Below are 20,169 nucleotides of genomic sequence, written 5' to 3'. Positions count from 1 at the left end.
TTAATATATATTGTAAAATAGTGTATCAAAAATATATTCTAAAGGGTTTTAGCCCAGACAGTTATGGCTCCACTATATCTACAGTGACATCCCCCCACATATGAATACAGTGAGCAACTAGACATATTGAAATACATAAAACATTTAAGAAAAATTAAAAACAATTTAACAGCCATACCAACACTTAAGTCCCCTGTGACTTGCAAGAGGCCACACCTACAGTATGCATTCACGTTCAGGCGCTATAGATGATGCTTAGGAGGATATGAGATCAGCACATAAAAACCATGTCTGCATTACATTTCATAAAAATATTGAAATGCAGGATCTACTCATCCATCGTATGGATTTAATTTATATCCACACATTGGCATATTTTCTGCTTCACTCCCTCAAATACAGAAATGATGAACTGCGTGGGTTAGTTAGAGACCACATGTGGGTGGCCGACTTGTGCTGCTGCTGTGGATTCTACAGACGCCCGAAGAATCTTCCTGGCACTCTAGTATATTCATACGATTTGATGTTGACGAGTTTGCTATTTAGCGCTGTAAAATCTCCAATATCCTACTTTTTAGACATCCTTTCTCAATCGCTCTTTCGTCTGTTCGAATTCATTTTGCATAGGTCTGAACGTACTGCCCGGGTGCAAAAAAACCCCCAAAAAACTGCCAACGTGTGTTTCTCCCCCCTCACCACACAAGGCTTCTTCTGGGTTATGTAAGCGTTATGGAAAATCTAACATTGTGAGTTGCAGTGTGACATTTTTTTATTATCACAGTGGCCAATGGAAGATGCTAAAAAGTAGTGACTTGTACCACATTTGGCAAGATTAAATAAGATGGATCATTCACCAAATTGAAGGCATATAGTTTGGATCATTTGCAGGATGTTTTACTTTAAACATAATTTTAAAGGGCAAGCTCTCACGGCACCAAAGAAAACTAATGCCAGTGACGTTTCAGGGATTACAACTTGGGAATTGATGCCTTTTTATACAGCAATCTGTATAAATCCCCCCCCCCCCCTTTACCCCCTCATAAATTTGTAAACTTGGTGAGCTGCTTCTTGGGAAGGGTTTTATTTCTTCTGGCTATGCCGTTTTGTGTGATTTCACTGTGTTTTCAACAAGTTTGCATAGCCGGAACACCTGCTCTTTCTCTCTCCTCTTGTCTTCATTGGCTCTCTATTAAGGACAGTATTGATAAACCCTTCCCCAATCAGTGGCCTCTGAGAAATGCAATTTTTAATGTATTTCTAAAGAAACAAAAGTAACCAGCTTTTAGTACATTTTACTCAAAATTCTGTTAATATTTACTGCATTTATTAAAACAAAACAAAAAAGGCAATAGGAAATGCTGCTTTAAGAAAGGTAATTGGAGCTTCTTTAATTGTTTACAAAAATATTTTGGGGTTGCTCTTTTAGTACAAGGGCCACGTTTACTCTAAAAGGTACTAAGGTTTAGCACATCTTAATGCCCATTCATTTTTATGGGAGTTGGCGCATGCTGAAGCATAGCACCCTTTAGTGAGTATGGGCCATTACATTATGCCAGTACAAAACACTGATATCTCTCATCCATTCTACACCATACTTACATACTTATACAATACTTAACGTTTATCCAATTATGATATTTATCCATTTCTTCACCTTGTGGAGACTTTTAATAAAAGAATGAATTATCTGGTGTAGACTCTAAATTAGTTTATTTGATGCCGGTGCCATTTAGGAATATTAACTTACCTATACATCTAGTACTCATTCTTGCGTATTAATTCATTTCCTGTGCTTTCAATCATTCCCCTTGTACACTGAATGAAAATATAAATGCATGTTTGGATTAAATTAACGAGCGTGCACGAGATGAATGCATGGTTTATTGGATGCCTACAGCGCTTAATGAATGTATGTGTACCTATTCCTGATGCACCATTTTTTTTCCCTTAGATAGACCTTATCATGAAACTAATGTTTCTCCATATCATTTGTACTTCTGGCTTTGAGTGCTAGAACAAGCTGATAGTTGTGCTTGATACATTGTATGCCATGGATGAATGGAGCAGCTTTTCCTCCCGTATACTAGCTCTCTGTACTTAGAAACATCCAAGTTTATCTGAGAATAAGAGGATGGGCAATTGCTCTCTCACTGGCGCATAAGTATTGTTGTTGACCATAATAGTAAACTAGTCCCACTGCATAAATTAGTGCATCTAGAACCCTGTTTGTAACGTTTAATGCCAGCCACAGAAACCCTGTAATGTTGCTCTATAATCTGTTGTTGGAGTCTGCTATGTTTTGTGACTAATTTTATGGTTCTACAATAATTTATAGAGATGTGATCCATCCTCTGTGTTCTTTAAAAGGCTCGACATATTATTATACTGCTGCTCTCTGGCAAAGAAAAGTCAATACTTGACAAAGTACCCAGTGGGCAGAAAATGTTGTTTTGGCTGTAATTGTTCCCTTGAAGAACTAAGTGAAATAGGAGCAGTGATGTGCTTAAGGGGTTTAATCTGTTTGATTGATTGCCTTACAAATCAGACAACTATTAATTTCCAAATAATTGTTCTGTTTAAACGCAAGGGAACCTGTAAATGGGATGGATTTGATTTGTCTAATGCAGGGGTGCGCAAACTTTTTTTGCTGCGCCCTTCTGCCTCTTCTGCTCCGGTGGTGCGCCCCCCCTTACCTCGCACGACGTCAAATGACTCCGCGGGTCATGTCACGTGACCCGCGACGTCATTTGACGCGTGTGACAAGACGCAAGTCCTGACGCCGGCAGAGACAAGGTAAGTTTATAGTTGCAGGGGCCTCACGCGATCCCCCCGGCATTTAATTTAAATGCCTTGGGTGAAGAGCGCATGGCCCCTGCAACACCACGCCCCCCCAGAATAATCTTATGCCCCCCCCACTTTGCGCGACGCTGGTCTAAACTACGCTTTTGTTTGTATGTTGAGCAGAACCTGGCCAACATTCTGCTTGATTCCATGGTCCTTATTCATTATGTTGATGCTGCTAGTCTCATTCATTTTGGAGCTGAAGTGTTCTCCAGCACAGGGAATCGTCTTCACAACAGCATATTGAATAAGACCCAAAACGTGCAAAGGTTGTAGCAAACCTTGACAGATATTTTTCTCCTTCGAATCTCCACTACAAAGAAAATCTCTAACTTTTTCTAAGAAATTTAGAGGGAACAAAAATGTACTTTTATGGATACAGGACCTTTTTTAGGTTATTTACAAAATGTTTGTAAACTCCATAGTACTCCTTTTTATATTTTGGTTAATTCAGCATTGTGTATACATTTTATAAGAATGTACACATATAGCCTTGACGCCATAGTCTCTTGTTTTTTTTATTATTGATGTATAGTTACATTCTTTTTAGTTTATCAGAGTATTGGAGTTGGTCTTTATGTTGATTTTGTGTTAAACATCTTGTGGATAACTTAGACAATGGTTTGTTAGACAGCCCTGTAATTACAGAGCACTGTTTATGTTGACACTTGGATAATCTCTTTTATCTCGCAAATCATAGGCTTTATTGTCTAGCCTATTTCCTATTATCTATAGAAAAAGCCTGGAAAAGTTTCAATTCATCTACTGACTTCTTTAAGGCAAATCAAATTGATATATTGGTGTGCCAATAAAGTAAGCCCTTGGATTGTAAGCTCCTCGGAGCAGAATCTCCCTTTGCATTATGTCATCATTTACAAGTTGCGCTTATCCGCATTGTACTTTATTTATGGTTATACTGTCATTTTTGTAATGCACTGCGTATACTGTTGACGCTATATACACACATGAAATGTATACATATAAAAGCATTGAGCCTTACAACAAAAAGGAAGGGATTAGGGAGTGATCAACTAAATTGTTGATGATTCCAGGAGTGGTCTGGACCTATATAGTTGGTTATACTGCCCACAGTAAGATATATGATATGATATCAACGGCCACTACTATATTTACTATTCTACTAGGCTAACTAGTGAAGTGTTGGGCTTATTTGGAGTATTTAGATATCAGAGGCTGTCTCAGCTGCACGAGTTACTTTATTTAATTTATTTTTAATAGTTATCCCATTTTCTTTGGTAATATATGTTTTAAGTATATGATATTAAAGGTTAAATTGTAAACATCGGTAGTGTGCATTTAAGTGAATTTCCTTTGGAGTACAGGCCCCTGTACCCCTCACCTTTCTCTGAGCCTTACAACATCTGAAAATTTTTTAAAGTGTATTGAAAACCTATTTTTTATTATGGCCCTAAAAGTCTATCTGTAAATAGCAAATATCACAGTGTACAATATATCCTATTTTATTGCAGAGCTGCTAAAGGATTTGAAAAAAAATGTAGTTAAGATGATTCCAATGTTGCATGAATACCACTAAACGTACTAAGAATTCTTAGAAATTTATAGGGAGTTTTTTTTTTTGGAGACTTTAAATGACTTGTGATCTTTATTATTTAAAAAACAAAACACCCATGATTATGCAGTTTTTGGAAAATTTTGGTTTTAGTAAAAATTGACAGTTAATATATTATATTAATTAATGTCATATGTTAACGCACTGTTGAATGTTTTTTTTTTATGTGTTTAATTTTTAAGTTTGAAGTGTGTATTGTTTGGCACACGGTCTCCCGCACAGTGTGTAGGGCCAGGATCAGCATGTCGGAGCAGGCACTTGTCACCTGCAGGTTAGTCCTATCGTGGTGGTGCTCCGGCCCGGTGCTGCACTGCATATTTGGATGCGGTATTGTTGTCCCTGGAAGCTGGTGACAGTAAGCCAGGGAGACGGTCACAGCTAGCGGTACTGTGCTCCCTGGGAGGCGGCCACAGCCAGTGCCATTGTTGTTCCTGCAGTGTCCCACGGCGTAATGAGTAGTGTGCATGCATACTGATTGATACGGTTTCAGCGCATGCACAAAATCATTGCACTTTCGCGCGAGCAGTGTACAGGAGAGCGAGAGGCTGAAGTTAGTGGCACGGGGGAGCACGTGCATGGCACGCATACGCTCCTGATCTCTGTTTTGTTCGCTCAGCGCAGAGAGAGCTGCTAAGAACTTAAGCCTCTTTTCTGCAGCCCCACTCTGCACATGCGCAGTATGCAACTTCCGTTTCATAGAAAGTTATAAATCAATCCATTTTACCCTATGAGATTTTCCAATGAGCCACAGTCCGCTAAGAAGTTTCACTTCAATAAACCTCAAAGTCATAAGAAACATGTTCTTTATGGCACAGGCTGTTTCTATTATTAGCATGCATGCCTTGATTTTGTCTCCTACTCAAAATCCCGCAATGACTTCCATAGTGGGCAGCATCCTGCTGGTATTGGCAGCATCCTGCTGGTATCGGCAGAGGCTTTGCTGAAAGGTGATTGCATGTGATCTAGACTTACAAAGCTGGAATAAGTACATTTCTTTTATCTTCTGGGAAAAACATTATTGCAAACATTTTAGACTAGGGCACTAACCTTGTTTAAACCATTTTAACGGATGTAACTAGAAGCACCCCTTGATGTCATTGAGCTACCTTCAGCATCACTGGATAGGCAACTGACATTATCTGACCACCCCGTTATGTCATTTCCCAGTCCACTAATGAAGCTTTATGCACTGAGCTGTGGAATCCTAAATCCCTACTACTCATATTGGTCCTGGAAAGTCATAAGTTGTACTATCGTTTAACTTGGAGAATGTACAGTATGGTGCAAACGTATTGCAACTTCAGTTGAAGCTGGTTATACTGGCTTTGCATTGTGAAGAGAGACAAAAGGTTGAAACAGCTGTCTGTGAGTGGATTTTACTGGCTGTGCACTTCTTTAACCCAGGCTGTGCTGAACAAGCTGTGTAATATGGCAGGCATAATCTTATAGGGGTCCATGTTGAAATGGACATGAAGTAAAAGCTGAGCGCTCGTTTGCATGTCATTACCCAGAAACCCTGGCTGCAGTGGAAGCATTGTTTTCTAAGGCTGCACTTATAGTGCCTGCGACAGTGATGCGACGTCGCGTCAAAACAAATGTATTGACGCCGTCGAGTGTGCTTGTAGTAGGAGCGGCACGACGGCTTGGTCGCCATCCCTGGAAGTCACTTCAATTTGATTTTTCCACTATAATTCAATAAAGTAACACTGATCTAACAATACTGCATACTTTTGTGTATTGAGATGTTCACTCCTGGATAGACATAGCAAATAAAAAATGTACTTGTGGGTACATTTGCATGTCGCATACAGGTCTGCAAACCTGTCTTTCCCTATTATTGCTTAGCATACACTGATTCCACTGCAGCTAGGGATTCTGGGTAATGACATGTTAATGAGCACGCGCAGTGTGTCACCTTTCTGCTTCATGTACATTTTAACATGGATCCCTATAAGCGTATGCCTGCTATATTACAAAGCATTTCTGCACGCTCTGGGTTCAAGAAGTGCATAGCTAGTAAATCTACTCTTAGCTGTTTCAACCTTTTGGGTCTCATAAGTGCGAGTTGGTTGCTGGCTTTGAAAAAAAAGTTTAAAAAAAGTTATGGTGGGTAAAAAAAAGTGATAAAAACCCTGCACCGTACAGTGTACAGCAAATAAAAATACCACTTGTGGGTTGACATGCAAACTTTTCAAAGCCTAAGGCCTGGGACATAGTGAGTTTTAAGCTCGCTGAGCCGCACTGAGCACATTCACAAAGCCCCTGCATCTGTCATCAGCGCGGCTATAGTTTCTCCCTCCGCATGCGCGCGGAGGCTGAGAAACTTTCCCGAGACAGGCAGCTTTGAAAGTTGCTGCTCGGGGAAGCGGAGGAGCGGTCACGTGACCGCTCCCATCCAATGGGAGCGGGGCACTAGCCCCGCCTCCCGCTCCGCCTCCTGTTACGCCTCCGCGCCCCGCCCCCAGAGCGCGCACACTGCCTCACCTGCAAGGACAGGGAAAAGCCCCATTTTCAGCAGACGAGGCAGAGCAGGAGCGCGCCTCAGCGCGCTTAAACACACTATGTTCCAGGCCTAAGGTCTGCGCCTCTGCCTCACTGCTTCTCTCTCCAGAAAAACACACATTTCAGGGTAGCTAACTTCGACTTTCAATTTTGACTATCAATTTCAACAGAGTTTATTAAGGGAAAAAGTTAGAACAAACTTTTATAAATTGTCAAACTTTATCTGAAAGTTTACTTGAAATATAGAAGGGAATTTGGGCGAGTTCTCTAATCCTGGAAGCACCCTGACTCCAAATGAAAGCACTATTGGGTGTGACTACAGGCCTCTTGTACTAGTACGTGTTTTTTTTTTTTTTTTTTTTTTTTAACTTTGGAAAGGAAAGTGAAAAATATTGAGCCCCAACTTTAGCCTTTTATGCCTTCTGATTTTGGTTGTTGTTGAATTAGTGGGCAAAGGGGAAGATTTTTCAAGTCATTTATAGGGATCAAATCTCTGAGATTTTAGCTAAGGCTACGTCCCCAGTGTGGCCGTGCGCGCGCCTCTCACCAGCTCCTTACCTCCTCCCTAGCTGTCCTCAGTCCCTGCTCGCTCCCAGGCTCACTGCGCACTGTGATACGTCAGCCGGCAGGGGCTACAATAGGATTGTGATCCTGAGCGGCGACACGTCACGTGGTGTGGCAGGGAGCCAATCAGAGAGGCGCGGGAGCGATGGGGGGGCGGGTGTGGCAGTGTGGCAGTGTGGCATGTTGTGTGTTTTTTTTTTTTTATATATATAGTTTGGCTGGCATTGTGGCCCTGCTCCCTCATCATGGCCACGCCCACAGAGCCCGTTTTGGCCAAGCCGCCTGCAGATCACGGTATATCGCTCTGCACGTGCCGCCAGGTCGAAAGGCGGGTGTACAGTGGGGCCTCGTCCTAAAACAGTTGCTGCGGGCTGCTTTGACAGTGAAGGGGTTAAGGTATCCAATGGTTGACTGGTGGTTGTTACAATCAAATGGGAATATTTGGGGCCCTTGCTCTCTAATTAAAAAGGCAGCTAAACGTATGTTATTTTATACAGTATTTGCTTCAGAAACCCGCATACTACTGTAATTTTCAAGGGTGTGGTTCCAAACACAAACTTCTGGATTAAAGTGGCCATACACCTGATAACATCTAAACCTAGTTCTTCTTTCTTTTCTTTTGCAGCTTTGAGTAGAAGTACCCGTAGACCTTTAGACAAGTGCAGCTGGAGAATATCTGGTGTTAGATCATCCTACAAATTGAATTGCTGCTTTAAAGCTGCAGACGAAGCAATATCATACATGTGGTTTTTTTTTTGTTTCGTTTTTTAATAAATCTGTTCTGTACTATGAGAAAATACTTGTAGCATTTTTTTTTAAAAACAACTCTGAATGATCTTTTTAATGTTTTATAATGTAACAAGCATTTTTTGTTTCTATAGCAACCATTTACAAAGTCACATCCCCTTCCTCTTCTGAAACTGGCTCAGACACACCCCTTTTTGAGCCCTGCCCTCTCTCTAGCAGTGCATCAATTGTATCTAGTGACTGTCTGGTCACATGATCTTCCCCACAGAACTTTGGTCCTCTTTTGCTGCACTGACCGACATTTAGTGTACCCCCGAGCCACATCTTCACCGATCGAGCTGTAATTTAGCTAATTACGTAGTGTGTGGATTGTATTGATGCACATATTAAAGGGGAAAAAAACGATAATAAAAAGAACAAAGGAGATATATGTCCTTGTTTTATTTCGGCTTCGTAGCTGCACTTTATATTTGTTAGACACAATTTCTATTGCCAGTAGAAGTCAATCAATCCGCGCTCATTCTTCCTAAAATGGAGATCTTGAAGTAGATCCACTCTCCCATTTAGCTGCTGCTGTAACGTGAAGGCACCCCTCCTTCACCAAGATCCGCTGCGGAAGAACTCCGACGGATGATCATGCAAAGAAAGGCACAGAAGCGCACCAAGGGTTAAAATGTATGTATTAAACATAAAAAACAATTGCAAGTAGTAACTTACATGTATGGTAAAATTAATCCAGTAGAGAAAAGTGCAGGGACATCTGACACAGGTTGATATTGGACACAGGGTTAGACACCGAGGCTCACGAATCAGTCCCGTGCGCTGGGACTAACTGGCTCGGCAATACTCAGATGGCACTTCCGGGTTGCGTCCTCTCGCGATACCCGTAGGGAGTAGTCCACCGCAATCGCCGTGTGTCTACAGCTACAGCACTACTTCCATTCGGAGCCAGATGGAGGCGGCTCAGAGCTGTGTGGGAAGGCTGACAGCTGAGTGTCTGAATGTCTTTCTTGCACTGAGTAAACTCTGCAACGCGTTTCACACACTCCGGTGCTTCATCAGGCAGTAGTTTGAGACACCTATAGGGGGCCTTAAGTACTCTAACTCCACAGTGAATGTTAATTAGGTAAATTACTGGTATAAGGTGTATTAGTAGTAAACAGAAAAGAATGGGAGCTGTAGCTGTAGAGATACGGCGATTGCGGTGGACTACTCCCTACGGGTATCGCGAGAGGACGCAACCCGGAAGTGCCATCTGAGTATTGCCGAGCCATTTGGTCCCAGCGCGCGGGACTGATTCGTGAGCCTCGGCGTCTACCCCTGTGTCCAATATCAAGATGTCTGCACTTTTCTCTAGATTAATTTTACCATACTGTACATGTAAGTTACTACTTGCAATTGTTTTTTATGTTTAATACATAAATCTTACCCCTTGGTGCGCTTCTGTGCCTTTCTTTGCACAAATTTCTATTGCCTCGGTTTGGTAGCAGAATATTAAAATTGTTACTTGTGGATTGAGGTAAAATCCATTAGATGCTCTGCCACGGCAAATTATCAATTAAACAGCCGCTGTTTGATATGAGTTAGTACTGTTCATACCTCCTGCAGATAATGTCTTTACAGCCTATTATTACTTTCATTTAAGAATTAGAAGAAATCTGGGGCTCTGTTTTAATTTCACATATAAAGGCAAACTTAAAGGCTGCAATGTACAAAATATACATGTAACAGTTACGCTGTGATATACATTTGAGCCATTTCTATATCATTTTGTTTCCTAATGGCACCTTGAGTATTTTTCAACATACATGTACACTTAATGTGTATATACATTTTGCGTATATATGGGTGTGTTTTTTTTATACCCCTCCGAACCATCCCCCTCCCTCCCCCCCCCCCCCCCCCGAAAGTGGGTGTATTTCCCTTTGGTTTACAGTTGATATATCTGTTTCTAGCTTTGGTGGTTTAGTGCAAGGACCTTGAGTTACAAGCATTTCCTGTTCTTTGTACCATGCAATGTCATACGGCATATGGCAGTTGGGGAACCTAGATATACATTATCAAGGCAGCACGTTTGCAGTTTCATCCCTTTTTGTGGGTTTTTGTTCTTTCCTGGTTTCTCTTTAAATTTGACATGAACTCCAACTTTTCTGTCTCCTAGAGCTTACTTTTCTCCCGTATTTTTATGGTTAGCAATTTTAATAAATTTTAATAAACTTTTAACACCATCTTGCCATTGCTAAATCAGCAGCTGTGTTTTCAGTCATTTTCTACCACATCTCTAATCTTAACTCATCAAAAGCATTTTATGTTACTGTAATTTCTGCTTGTAATTTAACCAGATTTAGAGTGGAGTTCTAGCAATGTAGTGAATATAACTTTGTCCATGAATATCAGACCTCTTGCTCCTACTATAACCCCTACGCTCACACAGATTTTTAACTTCTCCCTCTACTCTGATACCTTTCGCTCCTCCTTCAAACGTGCAACAGTTATACCATTACTCAAAAACCGCAAGTTTGACCCTAGCTGTCTTTTTAACTATCGACCAGTCTCCCTCCTGCCTTTTGCCTCCAAACTCCTTGAATGTCTTGTATTCTCTCACTTGCTCCATTTTCTCAACACCTATTCTCTCCTAGACCATCTACAATCTGGCTTCCGCACTGCTCACTTGACTGAAACAGCCCTCACTAAAATTACTAATGACCTCCATGCTGCCAAAGACAGAGGTCATTACACTCTGCTCATATTACTTGACCTCTCTACAGCATTTGACACCGTGGACCACCCTCTTCTCCTTCTCCATACACTTGATATTCGGAACAAAGCTGTATCCTGGATCTCCTCTTACCTCTCCCATCGTACTTTCAGTGTCTCTTCTGCTACCACCTCCTCTATCGATCTCTCTGTGGGGGTACCCCAGGGCTCTGTCCTGGGACCTCTTCTCTTTTCTCTGAAAATTCTTTCCCTAGGTGACCTAATCACATTCCTTGGGTTTAAATATCACCTCTATGCTGACGACACACAAATGTACTTTTCAACCCCGACTTTACACCTGCTGTACTAAAGTTTCTGAATGTCTCTCTGCGATATCATCCTGGACGGCCCTCTGCTGACTTAAACTTAACATGGAACATACATCCTCCCAAACCCGGCCCTACTACTTCCTTCTCCTTCTACATTATTGTTGGAAGTACCATCATTCATCCAGTAGCCCAAGCACGCAGCCTAGGGGTCACACTCGACTCCTCTCTCACATTCTCCTCTCACATTCAAAACATTTCTAAAACCTGTCACTTTTACCTCTGCAATATTACAAAGATACGCCCTTTCCTCTGTTGCTTAACTGCTAAAACTCTGACTGAGGCCCTCATTCTCTCCCGTCTCGATTACTGCAACCCCCTGCTGTCCGGCCTTCCTGCCTCTCACCTGTCTCCCCTCCAATCTATCCAAAACGCTGCTGTCAGAATCACTCTATTCTTTCCTAAATTTTTCTCAGTGTCTTCCCTGCTCAAATCACTCTCCTGGCTTCCTATCAAATCCCACATTTCACACGCAATTCTCATTTTTAAAGCTTCACACTCTTCTGCTCCTCCATATATCTCAGCCCTAATTTCTCGCTATGCTCCATCCCGACTCTTGCGTTCTGCTCAAGGATGTCTTCTCTCTACCCCCTTTGTATCTAAACCCCTCTACCGCCTTAAATCTTTTTAACTGACTGCCCCACACCTGTGGAATGCCCTTCCCCTCAATACCCGACTAGCACGCTCTCTATCCGCCTTTAAGACACACATGCTTAAAGAAGCATACGTGTAGCACCGTGACTAATACTATACACGATACATAAAGCTTGGCCCCCTGCAGACGCACTTACCAGAATGCCCTTCTACTGTCTCTGCACGTTTTTCCTACCTACCAATTGGATTATAAGCTCCTCGGAGCAGGGACTCCTCTTCCTAAATGTTACTTTTACGTCTGAAGCACTTTTCCCATGACCTGTTATTTTTATTATTTGTTATTTATATGATTGTCACGTGTATTACTACTGTGAAGCGCTATATACATTAAGGGCGCTATATAGATAAACATACATACATAATAGTTCTTGTATAGCGCTGCTAGTTTTATGTAGTGCTTTACAGATATTTTGCAGACATAGTCCCTGCTCCGTAGAGCTTACAATCTGGGAGATAAAGTGACTTGCCCAAGGTCATAAGGAGCCGACACCGGGAATTCAACCAGGTTCCCCTGCTACGTAAAACTAGCAGCGCTATACAAGAACTATTTATGTATGTATGTCTTAATTTATATAGCGCCATTAATGTACGTAGCGCTTCACAGTAGTAATACGCGACAATCGTAAATAAATAATATAAATAACAGGTCATGGGAATAAGTGCTTCAGATTTAAAAGTAACATTTAGGAAGAGTCCCTGTTCCGAGGAGCTTACAATCTAATTGGTAGGTAGGAAGAACTTACAGATACAGTGGGAGGGCATTCTGGTAAGTGCGTCTGCAGGGGACCAAGCTTGATGTATCACACGTATAGTATTAGCCATGGTGCTACTCGTATGCTTCTTTAAGCAAGTGTGTCTTAAGCTGCGTCTTAAAGGTGGATAGAGAGGGTGCTAGTTGGGTAGTGAGGGGAAGGGCATTCCACAGGTGTGGGGCAGTCAGTGAGAAAGGTTTAAGGCAGAAGAGGGCTTTAGATACAAAGGGGGTAGAGAGAAAACATCCTTGAGAAGAACGCAAGAGTCGGGATGGTGCATAACGAGAAATTAGGGCTGAGATGTAAGGAGGGGCAGAATAGTGTAAATCTTTAAAAGTGAGGAGGAGAATGGAGTGTGAGATGTGGGATTTGATCGGAAGCCAGGAGAGAGCTTTCAGCAGGGGACACACTGAGACAGATTTAGGAAAGAGTAGAGTGATTCTGGCAGCAGCGTTTAGCGTAGATTGTAGGGGAGGCAGGTGAGAGGCAGGAAGGCCGGACAGCAGGAGGTTACAGTAATCAAGACGTGAGAGAAGGAGGGCCTGAGTCAGATTTTTAGCAGTCGAGCAACAGAGGAAAGGGTGTATCTTTGTAGTGTATATGTATATATATATATTCAAATGGAAATATTACTGTATGCTCATTTGCATGTCTTAGGTGTGCAACCCCGCCTTTCACCATTATCACCCAGCACACAGTGCTTCCACTGCAGCAAGGGATTCTTGAAAATTACATGCAAATGAGCACACGGTGCCACCTTTTGCTTCAAACCCATATAACATGGTCCCCTGTAAGCTTCTGCTTGCTGCATTTCACAGCTTTGAGCACAGCCTGGGTTAAGATGCATAGCCTGTAAACCCACCCACATTGGTTATACTGGCTTTGCAAAATTAAGCTTAGAATAGGTTTCACCACACTTAGATAAGTTATTGGTGGGTAAAAAAAAGTGGCAAAAACTTCTATGTATATGTTTGTTTTTAACCATGGGGCATTTTGGTTATGGGGCTGCTGTCCCCTCCAGTTTAGAACATACTCACCTCAGACTTGGGGATCAGAAAATGGTAGTTGACGGGAAAATTACCTGCAAGCCAGTTGGACCGATATTGGGTATAAGGCAGAGAGCTTCCAGCAGCCATCTTGAAAAGGAGTAAATACATTTTGTAAAATAAAATTGGAACTGGAAGGTCTTTGGGCATTGTACAAATGCAGTTTTCAGAATCCCTCCCTCCCCCTGCAATAATTATCCCCTGTTTTAAGTGGATCTTTCACACGGAGTAGGTGGCCATACGTTTTCTTACTTCATCAGTTGGGTGGACCAGACAATATTACTAATAGCTCCCGTCTCCAGTATCACGACTGAAAATGTAATATAAAGGAAATGTTGTCTTTATTCATTTAACGTAATAAAATGATCTTTTCTGTTTGGTCTGGTAACAAGTGGGACTGCACCTTTTTAGTTTCACATGTGCAATTAAAGCTACATGTAATTTCAGTTGCTAGGTGGACAAGCCTTCGCTCTTAGAAAACATTTATTGTGGTTTGTTTTCTGTCCTTGTTTTTTTTTTTATGGTGCAAGTATAAAATACATCATAATATAATTATTTTGCTGCACATAATTGTGGTATGACTCAGTAACTGAAAACTAGCCACTTGAAAACAACATTAGCCCTCTTGACTTCCAGAACTTCACTGAGTACTATAATTGATTGGGTTTACATCTACTTAAATGTTTTTAGCTTTGTTTACAATCTAAGACCAAACAAGCCCATCTCTTTTATTTTATTGTAGTTCTTAACAAAGGTACATTCCCACTTGTATATTTTCGAGTTGAAATAAAGAGAAAGCACTTTGCTGTCTCTTGTGCCATTTGCAACACGTAATATATAATATGGCATGTTTTTATTTTAGCTTTTCACATTTAGAGCCTAAACGCACAAGAATAACATTTACAATATATACTGCTCTTCTGAATTGATAGAGTAATATGGCAGAAATCGAGGCACATGGGTAAAAACATTAATATTTCACACCATTTCTTCAAAAAGGCAATTCTAGTATGTGTGTGTATACAACCCACTCACAACTTTGTATTGACTAGGTAAGACTGCCCTTTTAATTCGAGGGAAGCGGTTGTTGTTTTTAACGTTGTTGCTTTAATATACATTAGTATTTTGAATCTTCCTTTTCCCTGACAGTTCTTCAGCAAGATATGACATCTCACATCCAACAAGATATTAAGATGCTTGCAGTATGGAAATTTGTTATTGCTTAACAAGAGTTTAGGTTATAAACCTTCTTCAGTCACGAGGCACAGAGCTGTGAAACAGGTGCATCAAGTTCCATGTGAGCAAATATTGACTTGTTTTGGGCTCAAGCATTCTGCAGCAAGCTTGTCGCCAAGCTGAATTAGAGCAATAATCCAATGTCAATGGCTGCTACTGTGTGATAAGCGCAAGACGAACACTTATGCACATTGTGCACCTTAAAGCAGCAGACTGCACTCTGCCATTCTTGTTTGCCACTTCTTGTCCTTTCCATTACTGTTTTTTATTTTTTAAATCTGATCCTCTGTTCAGGACTTGTAAGGATTCAAAATATAACGTGTTCAGGATGTTAAAATGCAGCTCTCCCCTGAGCCCATTGCAATCTAAAGGTTACCATGGTAATTTCTGGATCTAGAGATAAAGAAAATCTTGTTTCTGATTACTAGAATTTGTTCAGGGAGAAAGATCCTAACATCAGATGGGCTTCTGGGGAATTTGCTGCTTTAACTCCACATATGTTCATTATGAAATTGAGTTTCTATTCTATATTTGGACTATGTCCATTTTTTTTCTCTGGGAATCCAAAGCAAAATCACCATGGGATTTCCTAAACATCGCATAATGACTGCAGTGTGGGAATTTTTGCTGCATTCTATCCACATTTAGTTGAGTTAATAGTTGAAACAAGTTGTTTATTCTGTACTATTTGTTCTGATTTTCACATTGACTTCTGCCTCATGTAAACTGCAGGTATCTTTAATTTATGAAAACACTGGTATAAGCATAGAAAATGTGTTCTATAGTCTAAGTATCCACTTTATGATCCCACCAAGATATGTTTGTTGAAACTACATTTTTAATTTGGCAGGCATCTTTCAAGAGGCACCCATAATAACCTATTCTATATCTAAGACAGTAGAAGGGAAGAGGAGCACAGCTCACAGCGTACCAGACACAGGAAATAAGGGCAACTCCAAACGGGGATAAATTATAAATTAGCCTTTAATGGTCAGTTGAGGCACAAAAATGGTCAGTTGAGGCACAAAAATAGGACCACGCACCTACGCGTTTCGTCCCTCAGGACTTTCTCACCGTGAGGGATGAAACGCATAGGTGCGTTGTCCTATTTTTGTGCCTCAACTGACCATTTTACGGCTAATTTATATTTTATCCCCGTCTGGTACACTGTGAGCTGTGCTCCTCTTCCCTTCTACTGTCTTGGATTTCCCTTCCGAGGACTGCACGCCAAAGAACCCACTTACCTGGAACTACATCAGGAAGGTAAAGGGCATAGCCCATTATATTTAACCTTCCTTTGCTGGACTGATTTGCATCGTTACCCCAGGGGTGAATATATATCCATTGGAGACGAAGTTTTAGGGTAGCCGTGTGGGCACCACCAAGTCCCTGTTTTTCACCCTGGGAGGTTTATTCGTATTTGCATACAATGTTCCTGGATTCTGGATTCATACATATGGAAGTTATATTACTTGAGCTTTTTGTGGTGATGCACCAATACACCGCACAACCCATGTATCTCTTCTATATCTAGAACAAAATAAAACAGTCACAGACTAAATATTATAGCAGATCTATATAAGGTATACACAGATACCCAACAAGCTCTGAGAAAGCCCAAACATAATAAATATAAATTATATCTATATGTGTGTATATATATATATATATATATATATATATATATATATAATGTGTGTGTGTCAAAAAAAGTGCTAGTGGGCGTGGCTAAATGTATACAACAAAAAACAAACAAGATGCCCAAAGCTACTTCCAATGTGACAAAAATACACAGTGCAATACCTATATATATTCTCTTGAAAAAGCGTCATTTAGTTCAACCCTTTGGCCAAAGCATCATAAGCCATGACCTAACACTCCCTGAGTTAAATTTTTTATTTACCTGTATAATTACAGGAAAAATGATCAGCATTTGGATCTGTCGTTACCCAGCAAAATGAAACTGACCTGCCAACTTGGAAAGTGGGCAGGGGTGAGCTTAAACATTGGGGGGAGGGGCCACTAACCTCCCCAAAACAGCTGAGACCAGCTGCACATAGTTAATAAACACACAGATGCCCAACAAGCTCTGAGAAACCCCAAACATTGCAACATAATATATATATATATATATATATATATATATATATATATATATATATATATATATATATATATATATATATATATATATATATATATATATATATATATATATATATATATATATATATATATAATGTATGTATATAAGTGTCAAAAGGAGTGCTAGTGGGCGTGGCTAAATGTATACAACAGAAAACAAACAAAGATGCCGAAAGTTACTTCCAATGAGGGGAAAAAACAAAAAACCAGTGCAATACCTACATATTCTCTTGACAAAGGGTCATTTAGTTCAACCTTGAAGTTGGTTAGCAGGCTTAAGACGCTTTGGCCAAAGTGTTTAACTAAATTACCCTTTTTCAAGAGCGTATATTGGTATTGCACTGTATTTTTGTCACATTGAAAGTAGCTTTGGGCATCTTTGTTTTTTTTTTTGTTTTTTTGTTGCTTATAAGGAATATAATGTAGTTTCAGTTTGTTTCATATACAAGAAAGTAAAAGTTTCAGTTTGTTCCATATACAAGAAAGTAAAAAATCAGCAAAAAAAAAAAAAAAACAAACAAAAATAAAAAGCATACAAACCCCAGACACTGTAACCAAACAGACGCCAGCTGTTTTCTACAGAAACTTGTGAAAATAAATGTATTTAATGGCGATCACATATCCCATAATAATGCAAAATATACAATGCTAATTTTTTATTGGGGGGCGGGGGGATGTGGTACTGTTATTGATCAAAACTATATGTAGCTTACCATCAATCCCCCAGCAGTTATAACTAGCTATTGGGCTTTAACTACATTTAGCCGGAAAAAGCTCTAAGCATTCCAACAGTTAGTAAAACCAAATGAAAAAAACAAACCAAAGAGAAGTTCTGTTACAGGAACAGATCTCCAGTACGAAGTTATATCAGCTAAGTACCTGTTCGCCTCTTTCCCTGTTTTTTTTTATTACCACTAGGCCAGTTTCCTCCACTTATGGTCTGACTCTATCAAATACCAGTGAAGATCATTCGTTTAAATAATGCTCCCTTTAGAATTGTACATCAAGCTGTCTGCTGAGCAAAGATACAGGACTACTGCCTTTTTTGTTTGCAGATGTTCTAATAAACCACAACAGATCCCCTTATGAGAGCTAACTGCAATAATTTCCTGTTACAGTGCAGGAAATGTATGCAAACCCTTGGGGTGTGACTTCTAATTTAACAGGAAGAGTAGTGTGAGCTGTTTGTGAGCAGGATAAAGCGCTCATACTTTATCTGGTTTCTAGGGATACCAGTAAACAGAATTCCAGCATTAATAAACATCAGCCAAATCTCTCTGACTGAGGCGTCACCAATTCTGTGTTCAATTAGTCAAGAAATACCTCGGTGAAGACCTCTTCAGAATAATCGCTTAGCACGTATGTTAGTTTCACTGGATCTTAGTCATTGTGGAGGTTGCTGGAGTAAAACTGGAGGCATACTATAAAAACCCCATCAATGTAATGATTCAGACTAAGAGTAGCATGTATTGAGAATATTATTTCTCCACCTTTTAGTGAAAGCACATAATTTAAAGAAGAACAGCTTCCTGATTTTATATGTATGTATGTATGTATGTATATTTATTTATTTATTTATTCCCCCCCCCCCCATTTTTTTCTTGCATAGTGGGAGCTGGGGTTGCCCTGAGCCAAACACCACTATTTTCAGCACTGGTGACCACCTGGTTCCCAAAATACTTGGTGAAGTTCTGTCTGTCATATTTCGGGCCAATGAAACGCTGTAACAGTGGTTTTGGCTTCCTGTTGGATGTGTAGAAAGACTAATTCAGGCCTACTGCTAAAGTCCCCAAATTAAGTAATGCAACAGCCTCGATGCTGGAAAGGACTATGCTGTGTGGCCCACAAATATACTGAGACATAAGGAGAAAAGCATGACACTATAGAGTATCCAAAAAAAACATTTAATGACCCACAAAATAAAACCTTTTTCTAATAAGGATACTTATTGGTAACTTCACCAGTAAGTGTATCCCGGGAACCCGGGGTTTCTAGGGAACTGAAAATAGTGTTCTGGAGGACTCGCCAGTTGCAATCCTGTAAAATAAATTGCAGGTTAGTTGGGGTGGATTGCGAGCTGACAGTAAGTATATTTTACTGGCTATGCACTTCTTTTAACCCAGGCTGTGCTGAAAAGCTGTGTAATGCAGCAGGCATAAGCTTAAAGGGGCCCATGTTAAAATGGACATGAAGAACACGATGTGTTCATTTGCATGTCATTTCCCAGAATCCCTGACTGCAGTGGAAGCACTGTATGCTAAGAGATAATGGGGAAAAGCAGGGTTTCAGACCTGTCTGAGATGTGAATACACTGACAAGTGATATTTTGATTTCCTTTAAGAAGTAAGACACTTTTTTTAAGGAATGACCAACATGGGATTTATTAAAGTTTAGCTAGCTGGAATATTTTGCAAACAAATTTAGTTCAATATGGTTACTATGCATACTGCAGGAAGGTGTGTGTGTGCGCGCGTGCGTTCGTTTGTTCTAGATGTCACATTTCTCAGTTTCCCTCTTCAAGTAATTAGTAAGGTCTGTTCAGTCTAAAAAGCTGACCCTACAATATATGTTTTACTGGTGATTGTGTAAATGGATAAGTCAAGTAAACCTCACAGGTTTCGTCTTCAAGTCTACTGGTACAGCTCAATCCAGTTATAACGCGATCCGTTACAACGCAAATCCGCTTATAATGCGATGCAAGGGTGGCTCCCAATTTTTGTATTTATGAATACTTTAGAACATGATTATAGGCATCTTAAATACTTTATTGTACAATTCATACAATTGTACATTATTTCTAACACGATCCGCTTATAGCGAGATGTGATTCTTTGGACCCCAAGCATAGCGTTATAAGGGGGTTGAGCTGTAGTACTCTTGGGGGTAAAAAAAAAAAACCTTAAGGCGTTTGAAAGCTCTGTACACTATATGTACACTATTTTAATCTATAAAGGACCCTGATGTCGCTCCCCTAAAAGCCATCACAGACTACAGTGAGCCTATATTTC

The 20,169-nt window shown here is 40.4% G+C and overlaps 1 protein-coding gene and 1 long non-coding RNA gene across 3 annotated transcripts in view; both read left to right on the top strand.

Moving 5' to 3' along the window:
- Positions 1 to 20,169, top strand: part of DIAPH1 (diaphanous related formin 1) — a 121,825-nt gene that overhangs the window by 25,511 nt on the left and 76,145 nt on the right. The gene's annotated exons all lie outside the window — the stretch shown is intronic.
- On the top strand, positions 4,623 to 8,295 carry LOC142495896 (uncharacterized). The gene is made up of 2 exons (XR_012801845.1): positions 4,623 to 4,703; positions 8,124 to 8,295. It is a non-coding gene; the product is annotated as an uncharacterized LOC142495896 (long non-coding RNA).

The sequence above is a fragment of the Ascaphus truei genome, chromosome 5 (genome assembly GCF_040206685.1).
Source record: "Ascaphus truei isolate aAscTru1 chromosome 5, aAscTru1.hap1, whole genome shotgun sequence".
NCBI classification, from domain to species: Eukaryota; Metazoa; Chordata; class Amphibia; order Anura; family Ascaphidae; genus Ascaphus; species Ascaphus truei.
The sequence above is the reverse complement of the archived record's forward strand: the minus strand, read 5'-3'. Positions and strand labels throughout refer to the sequence as shown.